The sequence below is a fragment of the Pezoporus flaviventris genome, unplaced genomic scaffold (assembly GCF_033815535.1).
Source record: "Pezoporus flaviventris isolate CSIRO_AGI_PZ_B2104156 unplaced genomic scaffold, CSIRO_AGI_Pfla_v1 ptg000045l, whole genome shotgun sequence".
Lineage (NCBI taxonomy): Eukaryota > Metazoa > Chordata > Aves > Psittaciformes > Psittacidae > Pezoporus > Pezoporus flaviventris.
Window position 1 is genome coordinate 28,120,678 of NW_026892593.1, and position 16,066 is coordinate 28,136,743.

Sequence of the window (16,066 nt, forward strand, 5' to 3'; positions counted from 1 at the left end):
TCTCTTCAGGAAAGAATACCAATTCATCAAAAGGGAAACCCCAAGCTGAAATCTGTTAGGGGGAGCAGAGTGGAAGAAAAGAAAACTGACATTTTTTCTCTTGAGAAGGCAGGATTTCTGCTGAAGTCCTAAGAGATAAACAGCCCCAGCCCTGCACCCTGCACCCTTATCTGAGACAGCTCCACTGTGTACAACATCACCTGGAAAAAGCAGCCTGAGGTTGAGTCCCCAAACCAGAATCCAACCACAGAACCTCACCTGAAGTTTTCACCAAGCCGTGCAGCGGCCCCACCACCTCGTCCAGCCTGTGCTAGGATCTGAAACACCATCAAAACCAGAAACAGGAGTAAAGAGTGGATAACCCACCCTGTTTCCAAGGCTGGTATTGGGATGGCTCAGAGCACATGCATTTGCTGCAGGCTGTGGTGGGGTGAAGTCAGCCTCTCCTCTGCCCTGGAATTTGACCCTGCTTACCAGGAGGAGTCTGGGGGGTTTGGTTGTGGAAAAGTCCCCTCCAGTGCCCAAGATACCATTTGCATGTAAGGCACAACACGTGTAGCACATGTGTCTCTCATCAGTATTGCAGTGAATAAGAAGACTGTAAAGGGACTTACTCTAAGCTGTGTGACTCACCCAGAGCCAGGCACCATGTCTTTCTTTTTCCCAAACTCAAAACCAGGAGGTGATAAGAGACTTGGTTGCTTTTTCACGCCTTCGTAATCTATTTCTTCAGAAACATCTCTCTAGGACTAGTAAATGGTAATTTAATGGGCTGTTTCCTCCAATATCTATTATTTTACTGGCTAAATGCAACAGGATTTACCGGTCTGAGGGATTAAGAGCTATTCCTCCTTGTGTGAGGTAAAGCCTGGAAGTCACATACCACCCTGTTCATCCTCTGAAGGTTCAGTATGGAGTTTCACTGAGCTTTCAAAAGAGAGGATGAACAGAAACAAGGCAGCAACTGAGTTATTTTTCTCTACTCATTTATCTGTCATGCTTCTGATTTTAGGTGCTTCCTTTTTAGTGACTTTAACCCCTCTTAGCTTTCAATCTTTCCTCCTTTTAGCTCAAGTGAAACCCAGCTTTAATAAAGCTCAGAATTACCTATACTAGCAACCATCAGCGTGTCCCCAAATGACAGCTTAGCAGTGCTAGTGATAGTGGGGCAGGTCCTGCTGGTAGCTGCAGCGGGGTACGTGAGGAAACCCCTTCTGCTGGGGTCCTCATCGCTGCTGTTAATAGCAAGCCTGATGGATCAACAAGCTCCAGAGTTGCCCATATAAGCTTTCACAAAGGCAATAATGAAGTTATTAAGCAGCTTGTTTCTGCCCTCCGCAATAGGGACCTTTTTGATGTGATCTAATACAGGGTCTATTTCTAAAATGCAGCCTACATTAAATGTGGGCTGCAACCTGATGTTGTTAGTGAAGGTATTAAAGACAAACAATTACTAGCAACAGTCTTTCAGCTGAGTACTAAACTGTATGGAATGGAATAAAGACGAGGGCATTTCACAACCGAGGCAACACAAGTTACGTTATAAATTTCAATGTGCTGCCATGCTACACGAGTTATGTTAAATTATTTTTCCTATATTTCCTGAACCTATCAGCTGTTTCCTCGCTCTTTAAACAGGACATTCTCCCATGCAAAATCATTAAAAGCCTATTAACATGAAAAGGAAAACAACTTTGAATGTTAATAAAACACAAATACAATTTGTTGAACTTGTCTTCCCTCTTATTTTTGCCAGACACATTTGTAGAGAGTGGCTGGTATGGCAATAACCATCCCTCCTCACGGGCAGCAATGCAGGGCTGTTTTCTAATGTCATTATAAAAATAATTTGCAGATATCTTCATAAATTAACCTTTGCATCCGTATTCTGAAGAGTGGCTCAGGAAATGTCGGAAGTTTACCTAAAAAAGTACTGCAATTGTTGCATGAAACTATTATTTTTACAGCTGACTTTGCAAATGATCTTTCACTTTTTCACATACATTACAACTGGAAACAAAACAACCAAAAACCAGAACAGGCAACATGATATCTGGGACCTAAATAAGCATTCCTACACTCAGTCAGAAGAAAGCTCATCCTATGAGCTTTAGGTTACACAAACCTGTTATTTTTGTCTGGGTATTAGAAAGGCAATTCCTTTACAGTCTTCTTTTCTACTACTATTTTTGTCCACACATATACCCAATTTTCACATAAGCATCTTAAACCCACCCAACCCCCTATAAACTGAAACTGCCTAAATTCCTTAGATAAACTCACCTAGTCAGGTTAGTGTGTACAAAGGCCTCTGAGAACACAAAGGGGGGCGGTCACAGAGGGCTATCAGATAAAGCATCCTAGCTTCTATTTTATAGCTGCTATCCCTCTAACAAACTGCAAACCATTTCAAGTTAAACAACATTAATTGGGTCAGAAAATGAGAAAAAAAATTGAACAGAAATGTAGCAAAATAATATAGTAAAGGGAATTTAAAACTAAAGGGAATGTGTCTGTGGAGTGCATCCCATCCAGCTCCAGCTGCTTTGCTTTGGACTGGGGGGGTACCCCAGTTTTTGCAGGGAGCTCACCTGCAGCCTCAGCTGTCACTGGAGTCAAGCTGAAGCAGCTGGGGGAATCACTGCAGCTGAGTCTTTTGATATTAAAAGTAAAGACTCTCTGCAGGAGGGAAAAAGGGAGTCCTTTACACACCTACAACCTGTTCTTTTGGGGGGGAGGTTGTTGATACTGTGTTTGAAGTCACAAGCACTGTAAAGCTCTGTGTCTAGGGTTCTATGTTACATACTTAAGCTAAAAATACTTTTTAATCAGAGAAGCCAATATAACATCAGTTAGGCAGTGCAAAGGCCAGTCTGGTCGGGTTTTTTTCTTCCCATGAATGCTCACAAATTTGAGTTTGCTTTGAAAACTAAAATGGTACTTCAAAACGCAGGAGATTTAAGAATAAAATTCCCATTAGCAGCTGTTAACAAGAATGATCACTGTAAATCCCTCCATATTAAGACAAGAATAAACTCCCCGAATTCAAAGACTCTCTAAGGAAGAAAGAGGAGGTAAAAAGAAAAGCCCCAGAGACTCAGAACCCCCACAGGAGCAGGCTGGGAGCAGGGACCCACTGCCATCTCCAGGGCTCTGTTCCTGCAAGTGGGTCCCGATGCTCCGGCACCTGCCTTGGCTCTTCCCATCTCCCAAGTGACCCTTCCTGTTTCCCAGATGATGGAGCTTCTCCCTGTGGGTGTTTGCTGGGCAGTAAGGGACCAGCTAGGGTACCCACGCCCCAGGCCCAAGAGATGCATTTTCACCATTTCTGGGGCTTCCCAGGTTACAAACCCAGGTGTGCAATGAACGAACCACCAAGGACATGACTCCTCATCCCTGCTACTGCTGAAGCTGTGCAGCAAAGAATGAAAAATTCATGGAATAAAGTACACTGACACAAAATTGAATTTACTGAGGAAGTACAGCACTATCGCTGGCTGCTTGAGGAACTCATTTGAGTGAGTCCTCAGAGATTGCTGCCACGGTTGTTTCCTATGAAATACAGGGGCACGAGGTGGCACGTTCTTAGGACTTGGTCTCCTGATATGTCACCGTCACCTCCAGAGTTACCAAAACCCAAATGAACATGGTAACTGATGACATGTTTCTGATGCCAGTCTGCTGTAAATGTGTGAGAAACTGCGCTGGCTCTGACCCAGTTTCATCCCTCTGAGGGATACTGCTCTACCCAGTGAGCAGTGAGATACTGCTTCCACGCCGACCATGGGGTGTGTACACACGCTACGTTGACTCTCACGGCTCAGATGATGCAGGATAATGGCTTGACTCAGGCAGCTGTCTCCCCAGTGTGGCTCAAGCCCCAGACACCTCAGCCTTGCCTTTCCCTGTGAAGCATGGTTGCCGCCTGTCTTTGTGCATCCTCCTCTCTGGTGCAGGGAACCATGCATCCCACAGGATCAGCCAAGCATCTTCCCACTTGCTGGCACAGGCTTTCAGTAAGCAAGAGGCAATTAAGGGAAATTAACTTTTCCTTCAGCAGTGAAAGCAGTGGAGGGCAGTTCTGTTTCCCAGATGCGTGTTGTAATCCTGTCGTGTGAAACAGGGTACTTCTAGCTGTAAAAGGGCCACTGAGTCCAACCTTCATTCTTGGAAAGCAAGCAGCACCAACAGAGCAAGAGATTCTTAACCAGTTCATCACTTATCAAATTGCCCATCCTAATAAAAGCAACCTACTGTATAAATTGAAACACTGATACAGAAACAGTAGCCTAGGCCTCTGACAGTCCAGCTGAGTGCCCCAGCCAGCGGGTACAGTCAGCCTGCTCTGGGCTGGGTGTGCTCTTCTGAGACCAGTGCATGTTTTAAACATGGAGACTAGACTACTTTCATCGCACAATGCCATATAACCTACCTGCTTATCACAGTGGTTGGTTGTAGAAGATGGATGTATAGAAAATTGTGAGTTATCTCAAGCAGAAGTAAAACACAACCCCAAAACCTGAGCTTGGTGTCTTGCAGCTAAAAGCAGCACCCAGTCATCACTCATTTCAGTTGGAATCAGCCAGTTCAGATCACCACCCCAGCAGATGACTATTCCAGGTTTGTGTCATGTTAGGTTTTTGCCTGCATTGTGAGTCACATCAGCTCAACAGAGCCCAAGGCCAACACCAGCAGTAAGCACGAGGTGGATGCAGGAATGGTGGGGTGTGGAGTACTCCCTCAGTTAGTGTGGAGTACTCCCTCAGTACTCCCTCAGAAAGCAATGAGCTGCTAGAAAACTTCAACACGTCATGTAGTTTTAGTCTGTTTCCATTTATAGCTTCAAACTTTGATGACTTTGGTGTTACATTAGCCCCTAACTGATCCCAAAAGGTACTAGGTGGTCTTCTTAGCCATACGAATGAGATGTAACTAAGGATGGAGTTTGAAACAGCACAGGAGGACCTCTCTTAAAAGCACTAACTCCTCTCTAAAATGAAAGTATTTGCAAAAGCTTCTCTTCTGGACAACAAAAGGTTGTCAGAGTCAAGGCTGAAGCTATTTCCCTATTGGAGAAGAAATTAATTGCTATGGATTCTGGGGGTGCTGTGCAGCCCTGGTGCTGGCAGATGCAGAACCAGGAGCACAGGAGCAGCTGTCCATCCACCATGCTATGGTCCATCCCATCCTATCCATCCCACCCAGTAGCCAACAGACGGTCAACATTAGGTGTGCATTAAGCAGAGGTGGCATAATGAATGTGCCATCTAAGGATTCCTCCTAAACTCCAGTTGCTGCCTGCTGTTGCAAACATGATAACATACCTGTTAGCAGTAAGCAGGGGCAGATTTACAGCAACAGGCTGAGAGGGCAGTGGCTCTCTAACCACCATCTGTTCGGCACCCATCATGGCTTACAGGATGGAGAAACCAGTGTGCACGGCTGCACCCAGCTTTTCCAGCAACTCTTACAATCCAGGAAAGTCTTGTTACAAAGCACAAGCTCTTCAAACGTTATTTATTGCCTGGTTCTGTAGATGTGTATTAGAAAAGTATCTCCCTCTCCTCTGGCATGGAATATTCTCTGACTTTCTGTGAATACCCCTATTTTCACGGGTGGGAAACAGGGACAACAGCTGCCCCTGTCCTGCTTTTCTATTCAGCCTTTATACCCCAAAAGGCAAAGAAGCACAGAGCAGAGAGCTTGACTGTGCAGTCAGCTAGCAGGGAGAGGCAGGTAGCAGCAGCTTAATCTAAGTTCATTGTCATGGACTTCTAAAGGTTCTTTAGTGGATCACAAGGGGTGCGCGGATGAGTCCTTCTAGACTATTTATTATTTTGCCTCCTTTTTTTATGTGTCCTTTTTATTTGTCTCATCTCTAAGGGAAACAACTCCAACCTTATCAGTCTCCCTTCATATGAGAGTTTTTCTCTGCTCCAACGTTTGTCACCCTTCCCTGAACCCTTTTTAATTCTTTTGTTATTACTTTGAACAAAGATGGATGGAACAGCAGAAGCAGCAGCAGTTCTCCAGCCACATGACTTGCAAACTACAGAAAATCAGGTCAAGGCTAAGCTGAACTCTGGAGCAGCAATAGCGGGGTCAGTGGAGTAACCTCAGGAATGAGCGTACTCCTCTTCAGTTAAGTCTCTTGCCAAATTCACTTTCCTTAGTATTGTTTAGGCTGTGGAAAGCAACTGTTGCTGACAACAGGTTGTCCATAGTGCGTGCAACTGAAGTCGTGTCAAACATATTTTAGCTGGAAATGTGGATACACACAAGCCATACTAAGCAGTTAAGTAAAATCGTGTCTAAACCTGTCTGTACAGCATTGCAACACCTGACCACAGAAATGATCTGGCCAGCTCAGACTCCTGTTCAGATCACTGCCAAAAAGAAGGGACAAGAAACACACTATAGGGGCCTGCCTTTTGTTCACGTGGCTTTTGTCATCTTGTGCTGTCTAACAGGGTTTAGATATTTTTATTCTCCATACAGAGACATTTCCTTGCTTTTATTTTCACTAAATCCTTCATTTTGATGCATCAATCAATACCATAAATTAATAATACAGCACTCAGGATGTGCTGCTTTTCACTTCCATTTCAAATTGCCTTGTTTTGGCATTATGCTCAAGAATAAATAGGAGACCTTGATTTTCTATTACATTTATTGTTTTGTTCATCTTCCACTCCATATTGGCTCTATTCATACATTTACTTTTTTATCTGCTTTCTGAATCAAGCAGCTGTGGTCTCTCTTTATACAGAAGTATTGCCAGGCTTTTAAAGGATGCCTGTTGGTGTGGTAAGAATCTGCTTTGTCCAAGTACTCTGCAACCTAAAGGGAACCTGATGCAATACAACCAACCTCCCGTTAAGTATAACAATGAATTATCTTTGTGTAAGTTCTCAGGCTTTGTGGAGTTTCAATCAGGTGTACAAATTTGGACCAGTGTCTTGAGCAGTGCCATCCTTCCTGCTCCCGTATAGTTTGACCTAATCCCATGGCAGCTGACAGAAGCTCTTCCAGCCCTTCGCAGGTCCTAGGGCTCTTTCATCCATTGGTTTAAGGGAACTGTTGGAAAAAAAGGAAGACGGAAGCACAATCAGATGAAATGAAATGAGATGAGTGACATAACAGGGCAATGCTGGAACCACCACTGGTCAATCTCATAGCAACACCTTCACACACTAGGCCTGTGAGATTTTCCTTCAGGCAGATGTGTTTGACTTGCCAGTGGCAATAATTGCTTCCCGTATTGAGGATGCATAGTGCAATATGGTGATTTGTATTCTGAATATATCTGTACAGTCACAGTTAAAAGTCACCAACAAAAGCCAAACCAGATGTCTAGTGATATGTGTGTTAGTGCTGAGCTCAGACAGGTTTCCACAATCTTGAATTTTCTTGTCCAGAACCAAACAAAAGCCGACAGGAGCCCAGTTTCATGAAAGTGATGCAGGTTTTATGAACCCCTGGATACAGCCTACTCTGCAGATGCAACCACAGCCACCATGCTAGTGCTGGCCCCCTCTCTTACTTGCACCAGAGCCCCCACATCCTTCTCCACCATGGGGCTGGGCTGAGCTCAGCTAGAGAGCTGACCTTCTTCTCTATGCAGAGAGCAAAGGGCTACACAGGCACTACCTGCCAGTTCCCAGCTGGACTCTGCTGAATAAGAGCATCACAGATCTCTGTCATACCCAGGCAAAGGGATATTCATGAATTCTCACTTTAAATCTCATTCCATTTAAAAAACTGCTGTCCCCTTGAGAGTTTTTTTTTTCAGTACTTGCAAACCTGCCAGGTTTTTTAACATATAAATAGGAACATTTAGTAAGAAAACAGGGACATGATTCTAACTCTATCGAAATACATGTGATAGAAAGAGCTTTTAGGAGAAAAAGAATTGAAAAGATTCACTGCTTTTAAAGAATGGTTAAACCCCATCTTTCATTAGAGAAAGACCTAGGAGGAATGGCTTTGATCCCTCAATATTATCAGAGCAAAGGGAGTTAATACCTACTTCTAGAGTAGCAGCATTAGCTTTTGTACAGAATTCTTTAAATGACTTCCAGGGCCATTAAAGTCAATTGTAAAACACCACTGCCTTTACCTAACCAGAATTACCCCAGCAGATCAGTCCACAAAAGGCTTTAGATGTCGCAATATCAAGTGCTGAAATTATGAACTTCTGCTACTTTCGGCCAGCTTCATCCCACTAACTTTGGGAACCTTAGCCGAGAACAAAAATCTTGCTCAGCCCCTCCGAGGTCAGTGGAGAACTCCAGGCAATAGTTTAGGCTGTTATGTGGGATGAATCCAAGATTTTGGACCCCCCAGAAATAACCTGCCTGGGGGTATGTTCCTAGGTTCCCTGTTGAATAAATGGAGACATATATGGAATAGTATCTGGGAAGGCCATGAAAAGGAATGGGGAGCCCTCTCACTGAGCTGGCACTAAGGGGATGGGGGTAAAAGCCTCTTTTCCCTCAGTCCCAGCAAGCTGCTGGTGCAACCTTCTTACTTTTCTTGCTTTCTAGAAGCAGCGAGGACATCCATACAGGTCTGTGGGAGCCTTGGTCACTCTGCTCAAGGCAATTTTAACCTAATCTTGTAGCCAACAGTATCAAACTGGATGGTGCTCTCCCAGTTTCTCCATAGTAAATTGTTCTAGTTTTTATCAAATGCTTATATGTCTGTTGTACTTGCAAGGCAGAAAGCTCCTCCCTAATCTAGTGTTGTGGTTTAAGCCCAGCTGGTAACTCAGCACTACACAGCTGCTTGCTCACTCCCCAGAATGGGGAGGAGAATCAAAAGAATGCAAACTGTACAGGCCGAGATAAGAGTTTAATAACTAAAATAAAGTAAAATATAGTGATAATAGAAAGAACACCAATAATAATAATAATAATGACAAGAGGAAACAACAAGAGAAGAAAGGAAAGCTCAGAAAACTCAAGTGATGCACAATACAATTGCTCCCCACTCACTGACGGATACCCAGCCCGACCTGAGCAGTGATCTGCCCTTCCCGGTAACTTCCTCTGGTTTATATACTGGGCATGATGTGTTGTGGCATGGAATACCCCTTTGGCTAGTTTGGGTCAGGTGTCCTGTCTCTGCTTCCTTCCGCCTTCTTGTTCCCCTTCTCACTGGCAGAGCATGAAACTGAAAAGTCCTTGATTGGGGTAAGCATTACTTAGCAACAGCTAAAAACATCGGTGTGTTGTCAGCATTGTTCTTAGACTAAAGCTGAAACAAAGCCCTGTACCAGCTACTAGGAAAGAGGAAAATAACTGTTACAGCTGAACCCAGGACATCTAGGCACCTAGAGTATGAGCTGAAGAGGGTTGCATTCTGTTTTCTGCTGTCATGATTATCACTTATTTTACATGAAACATTGACTGGAGAAGAAAAAACTTGATCTGAAAGAAGAAATGATCATGTTTAGTGGATATGGGAAAACACCTAGTTGCCCTAAGTAATGAGACAGGGTTGGTCATGTCCCTAAACTATCTTCCAAGAATTAAGGACTTTACTGGCAGAAACACTGGGGCCTGGAGACTTAAGATCCTGACAGGGTCAGCCAGCACCAGAGACAAGATTTTAAGTATTTAATTATGGATTGATATCCCCATATGCATATATGATGTGCTGGAGATACTGCTGCTTCCAGCTTTCTCTACAATATGAATCTTAAGGGGAAGTCCAACAACCACAAAGAAAAAGGATACCCTGGACTCCTTTAGTCTGGTTCCTCTCCCACATGTAGATGGAGGCATACATGTAGCACACTGCCATTAATAAGTCAAAATTATATAAACAACTGTCAATTTTGAACGACACAAGGAATGCGTTGACCTGCTGTCTACATACCACTCGCACTGGCATAGCATGATTGCAAAAGAAGATAAATAAATGGGGTTTTACCTAGTGGTCTGAGATCTGTTTTAAAAACATAAATGCCACTAAGAGACAAGAGTGTGCCACCTCTGGGATTACCACCTAAGGCTGTTTGGAAGACTGAGAAGAGGCTAGATAAAATAATGACGACCAAGGTCATCAGCTGCATTTCATGCATTTTCATGCATTTTTGTACTGGAAACAAAGTCTTCTATTCATTTACATGTACTGTTTGTTGGGTTTTTTTTCTGATTACAGCATTACAGAATGCTTTTGTGCAATATATTCCCTATTTTATAAAGCTCTCACAGAAACTACACACACACTTAATATGTATATAAACATAATTTATAATAAGATAAATAATTCCTTGACTTCACAGTGGAAATTAAAATTATCTGGTTTTCAATAATGAAGAGGAGAATCAGATACAGGTTAATGAGAAGATTTGTCTGATTAACCTTCTCCACAGTCAATGGCTTCTAATGGTCCATCAGTCATCCATGCCTAAGTAGTGTTGCCAAATGAATTCAATCCATGCCCAAGCATGTATTTATAGAAGCAACCATAGGTCACTAAATAAAACCTGGAACCACGTGTTAGTCAATGAACATCAGGCAAACCATGCCCAGAGCATTCAAACACCGAAAGCTGCACTCTGCATGACCGAATTATTAGACATTACAGTTTCACTGGTATTATATACCCATGTGAGAATTGAATCACATGAGAAAGAAGGGTCACAAGCAACAAGAAATCCCCAGAGATTTTGACTTGTTAATAGACACGATTCTTCACAGCAGTGACTGATAGACAATTGTGCTTAGCAATTGGAAAGTGACATTCCTGTGTGTAAAATTAGTAGTTGGTTTTAATCCAGTTAGCAGCAGTGAGAATGTAGCTGTATTATTAAACCCTCTTGTGCTCTGATGGAACAGGGGCTGGAGTTTGAGAAGCTGAAATAAGAAGGTGAGATGATAGACTTCATTCCCTCTCTTAATACTTTGATTAAATTGTCCCCATAGGACAGTGTGGGGAATTTCCCTTTTCCTCTGCCTTTCCAGCATCTGTTACAAAGACAGATACAAGTCCTTTTTCTGAAGATACCAAGTAAATACCTGAAATGTCATTAACTCTTCTTTAAAAAATAAAAACAAAGCCAAAACCACAATGTGTAGGTGGAACCCAGATGTTGTTCTACAGTGTTATCGGTACCAAAGGTCATTTTGGGAAAAGACTTGTGAAACCATTTAGGATTTTTGTTGCCATGCTTGAGGACATAAATCAGGCACCAGCTGCCAGAAGTTAAGAACTGTCCCTGTGATTTGGTTACTACATAATGTATTCATAGGATCTATTCAACCTCCCTTTGAAACATACAGTGTTGACCACCGTGCAAGAAACAGTAATGGACTCATCAGACTAGTGCTATGAAGACAGGCTGAGAGAGTTGGGCTTGTTCAGCCTGGAGAAGAGAAGGCTCTGGGGAGACATTATCACAGCCTTTCTAAAGGGCGCCTATAAGAAATCTGAAGAGGGACTTTTTACAAGGGCATGTAGGGACAGGACAAGGGCAATGCCTTTAAACTGACAGAGAAGAGATTTAGGTTACATATAAGGAAGAAGTTCATTACTATGAGGGTGGTGAGGCACTGGAACAGGTTACCCAGGGAAGCTGTGGATGCCCCATTCCTGGAAGTGTTCAAGGCCAGGTTGGATGGGGCTTTGAGCAACCTGGTCTAGTGGAAGGTGTCCCTGCATGTGCCAGGGGGCTTTGAACCAGATAATGCCCTTTCCAACTCCAATCAATCTATGATTCTATGGTTCTATGTTTCTATGATAATTAATAAAGCAAGGACAACAATTCATTGCCAGTAATTTATTGCCTAACTTGATAGGGTTTTTCTCTTTATGAACTGCCACAGACTAAGGTCCAAACTTTCAAATATGACTGTGATTCCAAATTAATTGTGATTCCCACTATAAAAATCTCTTACATATGAGAGGGTTCATTAAGATAAAAAGTGTAGACTGCATAAGTAGGCTTTTCATTGTTTCAGGTTTCAGTCAGTCTCATATCTTCAAATAAGTATCATAGTACAAATTGAAAACACTGAATAATCCAAATGAATATGCGATGAAAAACTTTTGAAATAAAGAACATAAATGATGCCTTTTGTGCACACTGGTGATGCAAAGTTGCAAGAGATCAAGTGCTTATAAACCCAAACTGTACTGTGTGTTGAATTCCAAGTGCCAGACATTCAAGCCTGGGAGCATTTTTTTTGCCAAATTCTATCTTTTCCACAAGCCTGGCCAAAGGACAGACCCTGCCTCTCACCCTGCATTACTGTGCTGTCTAAAACCAGATTTTGGCTTCGGTGTCAGGGGTACACCCATCACTACTTGGCCCTACCATCTGTACTGAGGGAAGCATCTAGCCAACAACTTGGCTCTTCAGCACCACTTTCTTAATTATGTTTTGCTAATTATGTTATTGACCTTCCTCTGAGGAAGTTCCTCTCTTGTGAGAGCAATATTAACTCAATTAATTTAAAAAACAGAAGGTGTTTCTTCTTTTTTTAACAAAGCAGAGAGCATTCTAAAAATGGCATGGAAAGGAAGGGTACCACAGCACAAATGCCCCTGCTGCCTACATTTGGCCATCTCAGACTAATGGAAATTATTCTCTTTCTCGTTACCAAAAGTATAGATTGTGAGCAGAAATGGGCAAACTACGGGTCCTGGGTTCAGCAGCAGCAGTCATTTTTTCTCCTCCTTAGTAGCTGGTGCAGTGCTGTGGTTTTGACTTTCAGCCTGGGAACAGCACTGATAACACCGATGTTTTTAGTTGTTGCTCAGTAATGTTTACTCTGACCAAGGACTTTCTGAGTCTCATGATCTGCCAGGGAGGAGGGGAAGTGGGAGGAAGCAGAGACAGGACACCTGACCCAACCTAGCCAAAGAGGTTTTTCCATACTACAGCACGTCATGCCCACTATATAAACTGGTGGCAGTTACCCAGAAGGGCTAGATCACTGCTCGGTCGGGCTGGGTATTGGTTGGTGGGTGGTGAGCGGTTGTATTCTCTCCCCTTGTTATTTCCTTTATCATTATTATTATTGGTGGTAGCAGCAGTGGTTTGTGTCATACCTTAGTTACTGGACTGTTCTTATCTCAACCCATGGGAGTTACATTCTTTCGATTCTCCTCCTCATCCCTCTGGGAGCCAGGGGGAAGGAACAGGGGGGAGTGAGAGAGAGACTGCATGGTTCTGAGTTACAGCTGGGTTTAAACTGTGACACTATCTCTTTACCATAATAATAAGGAAATAATATGTGCCTAATGTAGATCATTGCTTCACTTACTCTAAACTGCTCTAAACAGGATATTGTTCTTTTACAATATAAAAAGTATTTGATTGATACAAACAACACATAGGACAAATTGCTAGGGGGCAAGTAAAGAATACATTCTGGTAAGCAAAAGGTAAAGTCATAAGGAGACAAGTAAGAAAAACCTTTTGAGAGACAACTGGCTAAAAGAATCAAAAGAAGTAGTCAAACCTTTCTCAAACAGGCAGCCTGTCAGGTAGTCAATGAGGCCCACAGGTCTTCAAGAAAGGAATAGCAAAGTGGACTCTAGCCAGGTAAGAGCATCTCATGGAGATTCCCACTGCATCAGCTTTCCTGGTGACAACAAATAGGAGCAGCTCAAAACTAGTAGGGGAAGATTACTAAAATAGGTAGGTAGTAACGAATCAGCGTGACCATATGGTATTTACCCAGGATTGTAAAAGCTCTGCTAACTGCAGTGCACAACCCACTACTTAAAGGGTACTAAAGCAATAAAAAACCAGATGTGAACATAGTTTTGGAAAAGAAAGTTAGAAAAGGTCCAGAGACCTACAGATTTATAAATCTGACTTGGGAACAGTGACCTGGGAAACTTACAATAAAGCATAGAACTGAGACACGGGGCAAATGAGTACAACTGGGAAAAAATACTATGAACTTCTGTAGGGAGAAAATCTTACCTCATAAATCCACTGAGCTCCTTGGAAAAAGTCAGTGAGAGCACAGATTGCAGTGGTGCTGTCAATGCAGCACACTTGTGTTTCCAACAGGGTTTTGACAAGGTCCCTCCCAGGAGGTTTCTAAATAAATAAATAAAGCTTTTGTGGTCAGAAAGGGTAGGCACAAAAGGTCATTTTTTTTTCAAAAAAGAGAGATTTCCAGAGGAGGCTCAGCAGCATCTGTGAAGTTGTGAGCTCCATTTGCCCATAAATCATCCGAGAAAGGTGAATGGCAGCGTGGCAGGGTTTGTTGATGGTACAAAATAGTTTAGGGCAATATAAACAAAAGCTGACTGCAGTGTGACAGAGACCACTCACAATATGACGCACGTGGGAGTCATCTTATCTAACCACCAACATCTACAACATAGCTCTTAGAGAAATCAAGAGTCACTTGAGGCTCCTTTTGTACTCAGTGGAGAGAAACAGGCACTTTTAAGGCTCGATTCCCCTGGTCTGTCTGGGATACAGACATTAGAATCAGACAAATCACAACCCTGAAGATGCCTCTTTCTGCTGCCTGGCTCAGATGCCATTCATCTACATTTAGTAGGATGAACACGCTCTGAATATGCAGGCAGTAAAATAGCAGACAAAATTCAATGTCAATAAATGTGAAGTAATGAATATGGAGGGAAACAACCTTAACTAGACATATATAACTTAATGGATTTTAAATTGGCTATTACCTTTCAGGAAAGAGAACTAGGAGTCACTGCTGGTAGGTCTGTGGGAAGCTCTCAGTTCACTGTTAACACCAGCCAGAAAGACATGCAGCTTTGTCAAGCGTCAGTGATCTGGAGACTCTGAGCCCATAATAACACAGGTACAATTTAGGACAGGTCAGACAGGATTTTTATTAACTGTGATTGGAGGGAGAGACCATTTGGACAGCATTGCCCCCTCTGCTCCCCAGTGCTCTGCCAAGTGACTGCAGAGACCTAGCCTATAGACTGTGCCAGTATATAGGAACGGGATAAAAGCCAAACCAGAAATTAAATGATGGCATTGTACAGATGGTGTGAATTTACCCATCTTATGGTGACAGTTCAGGTTCTATAATGTGAAAAATCACTGTAGAAATGATACAGGTGTAGGAGAAAGACAAAGGGGGTGGTCCAAAGGTTGAGACACCTTCTGTATGGAGAAAAACTACATCAGCAGGATTCATTATTTGGAAAAGAGACATTTAGGTCAATAAAATCAGAATTGATGTGGAAAAGATGCTTACTTATTCACTCTTTGTTGTAATTCTACCAACATAAATGGAAGGAAGAAAATTCTCAGAATGGGCTTGTCATCACAGGCACATTGACAACAGCATATTCTGAACCTAAGCTAGCAAAAGCCCTGATACACTGAAGTGCACTGCAGCTGGCTCCCAGGGGGTGGTGTGTGGGAAGGAACAGCAGAAGGAAGATGTTCAGGGGCAACCTTTAGGGGAAACCATAGATGAGAGGACAAACAAAAAGCTAACAGAAGGCCCATCAGACCCCGTGCAGCTGGAGAGCAGGGGACTGCCGAGAGAGGCTGTACAGAGTGCAGGGTTCGGAGAGCTGGGAGAAACATAGAGCTTGGAAAAACCCTGTGCATAATGAAAGATAAGGCAAACAAACATGTGGTTTCTCAATCCACTGACAGCATAGAGTCTAAGTAGACAGACATGTGGGGCTGTTGACTGTGAATCCCAGGGAAGCCTGTTCCCTAGCTGTAGGTAGATTATCCAGCACTGCATTTAGCACAAGGCCAGTGAGTAATCACCTGGGGCATCACTTAGGGTACAAAGTTTAAAAGGGTCCTAATAATGCACAATGAAACAGAAAACTGACAGAGTGCAGGAAACACTGAAACTCCTGTAGATCAGAACTGTGATTCTTCTACAGCAAGCAACCTCAGAAAAGTTCTAAAAACCTGAATTATACCTGATATTTTGCATACATTGTATAAATACATATAATTTTTGAGAGTCTGAATATAGGCATTTGGGAAGATGTCTAAGCTGCTGATCAAAGATCAATTTTTAAGAACTGACAAAGCTTCAAATCTGGTAACGTGCAACAAAAAATTGTGAATTAGCAGTTT

At 42.8% G+C, this 16,066-nt stretch overlaps 1 long non-coding RNA gene across 1 annotated transcript; it reads right to left on the bottom strand.

Moving 5' to 3' along the window:
* Positions 1–6,652: 6,652 nt before the first annotated feature.
* On the bottom strand, positions 6,653–15,557 carry LOC133276684 (uncharacterized). The gene is made up of 4 exons (XR_009745952.1): positions 14,674–15,557; positions 13,946–14,065; positions 13,476–13,598; positions 6,653–7,077 (listed from the first exon to the last, which is right to left on the bottom strand). It is a non-coding gene; the product is annotated as an uncharacterized LOC133276684 (long non-coding RNA).
* Positions 15,558–16,066: the final 509 nt, after the last annotated feature.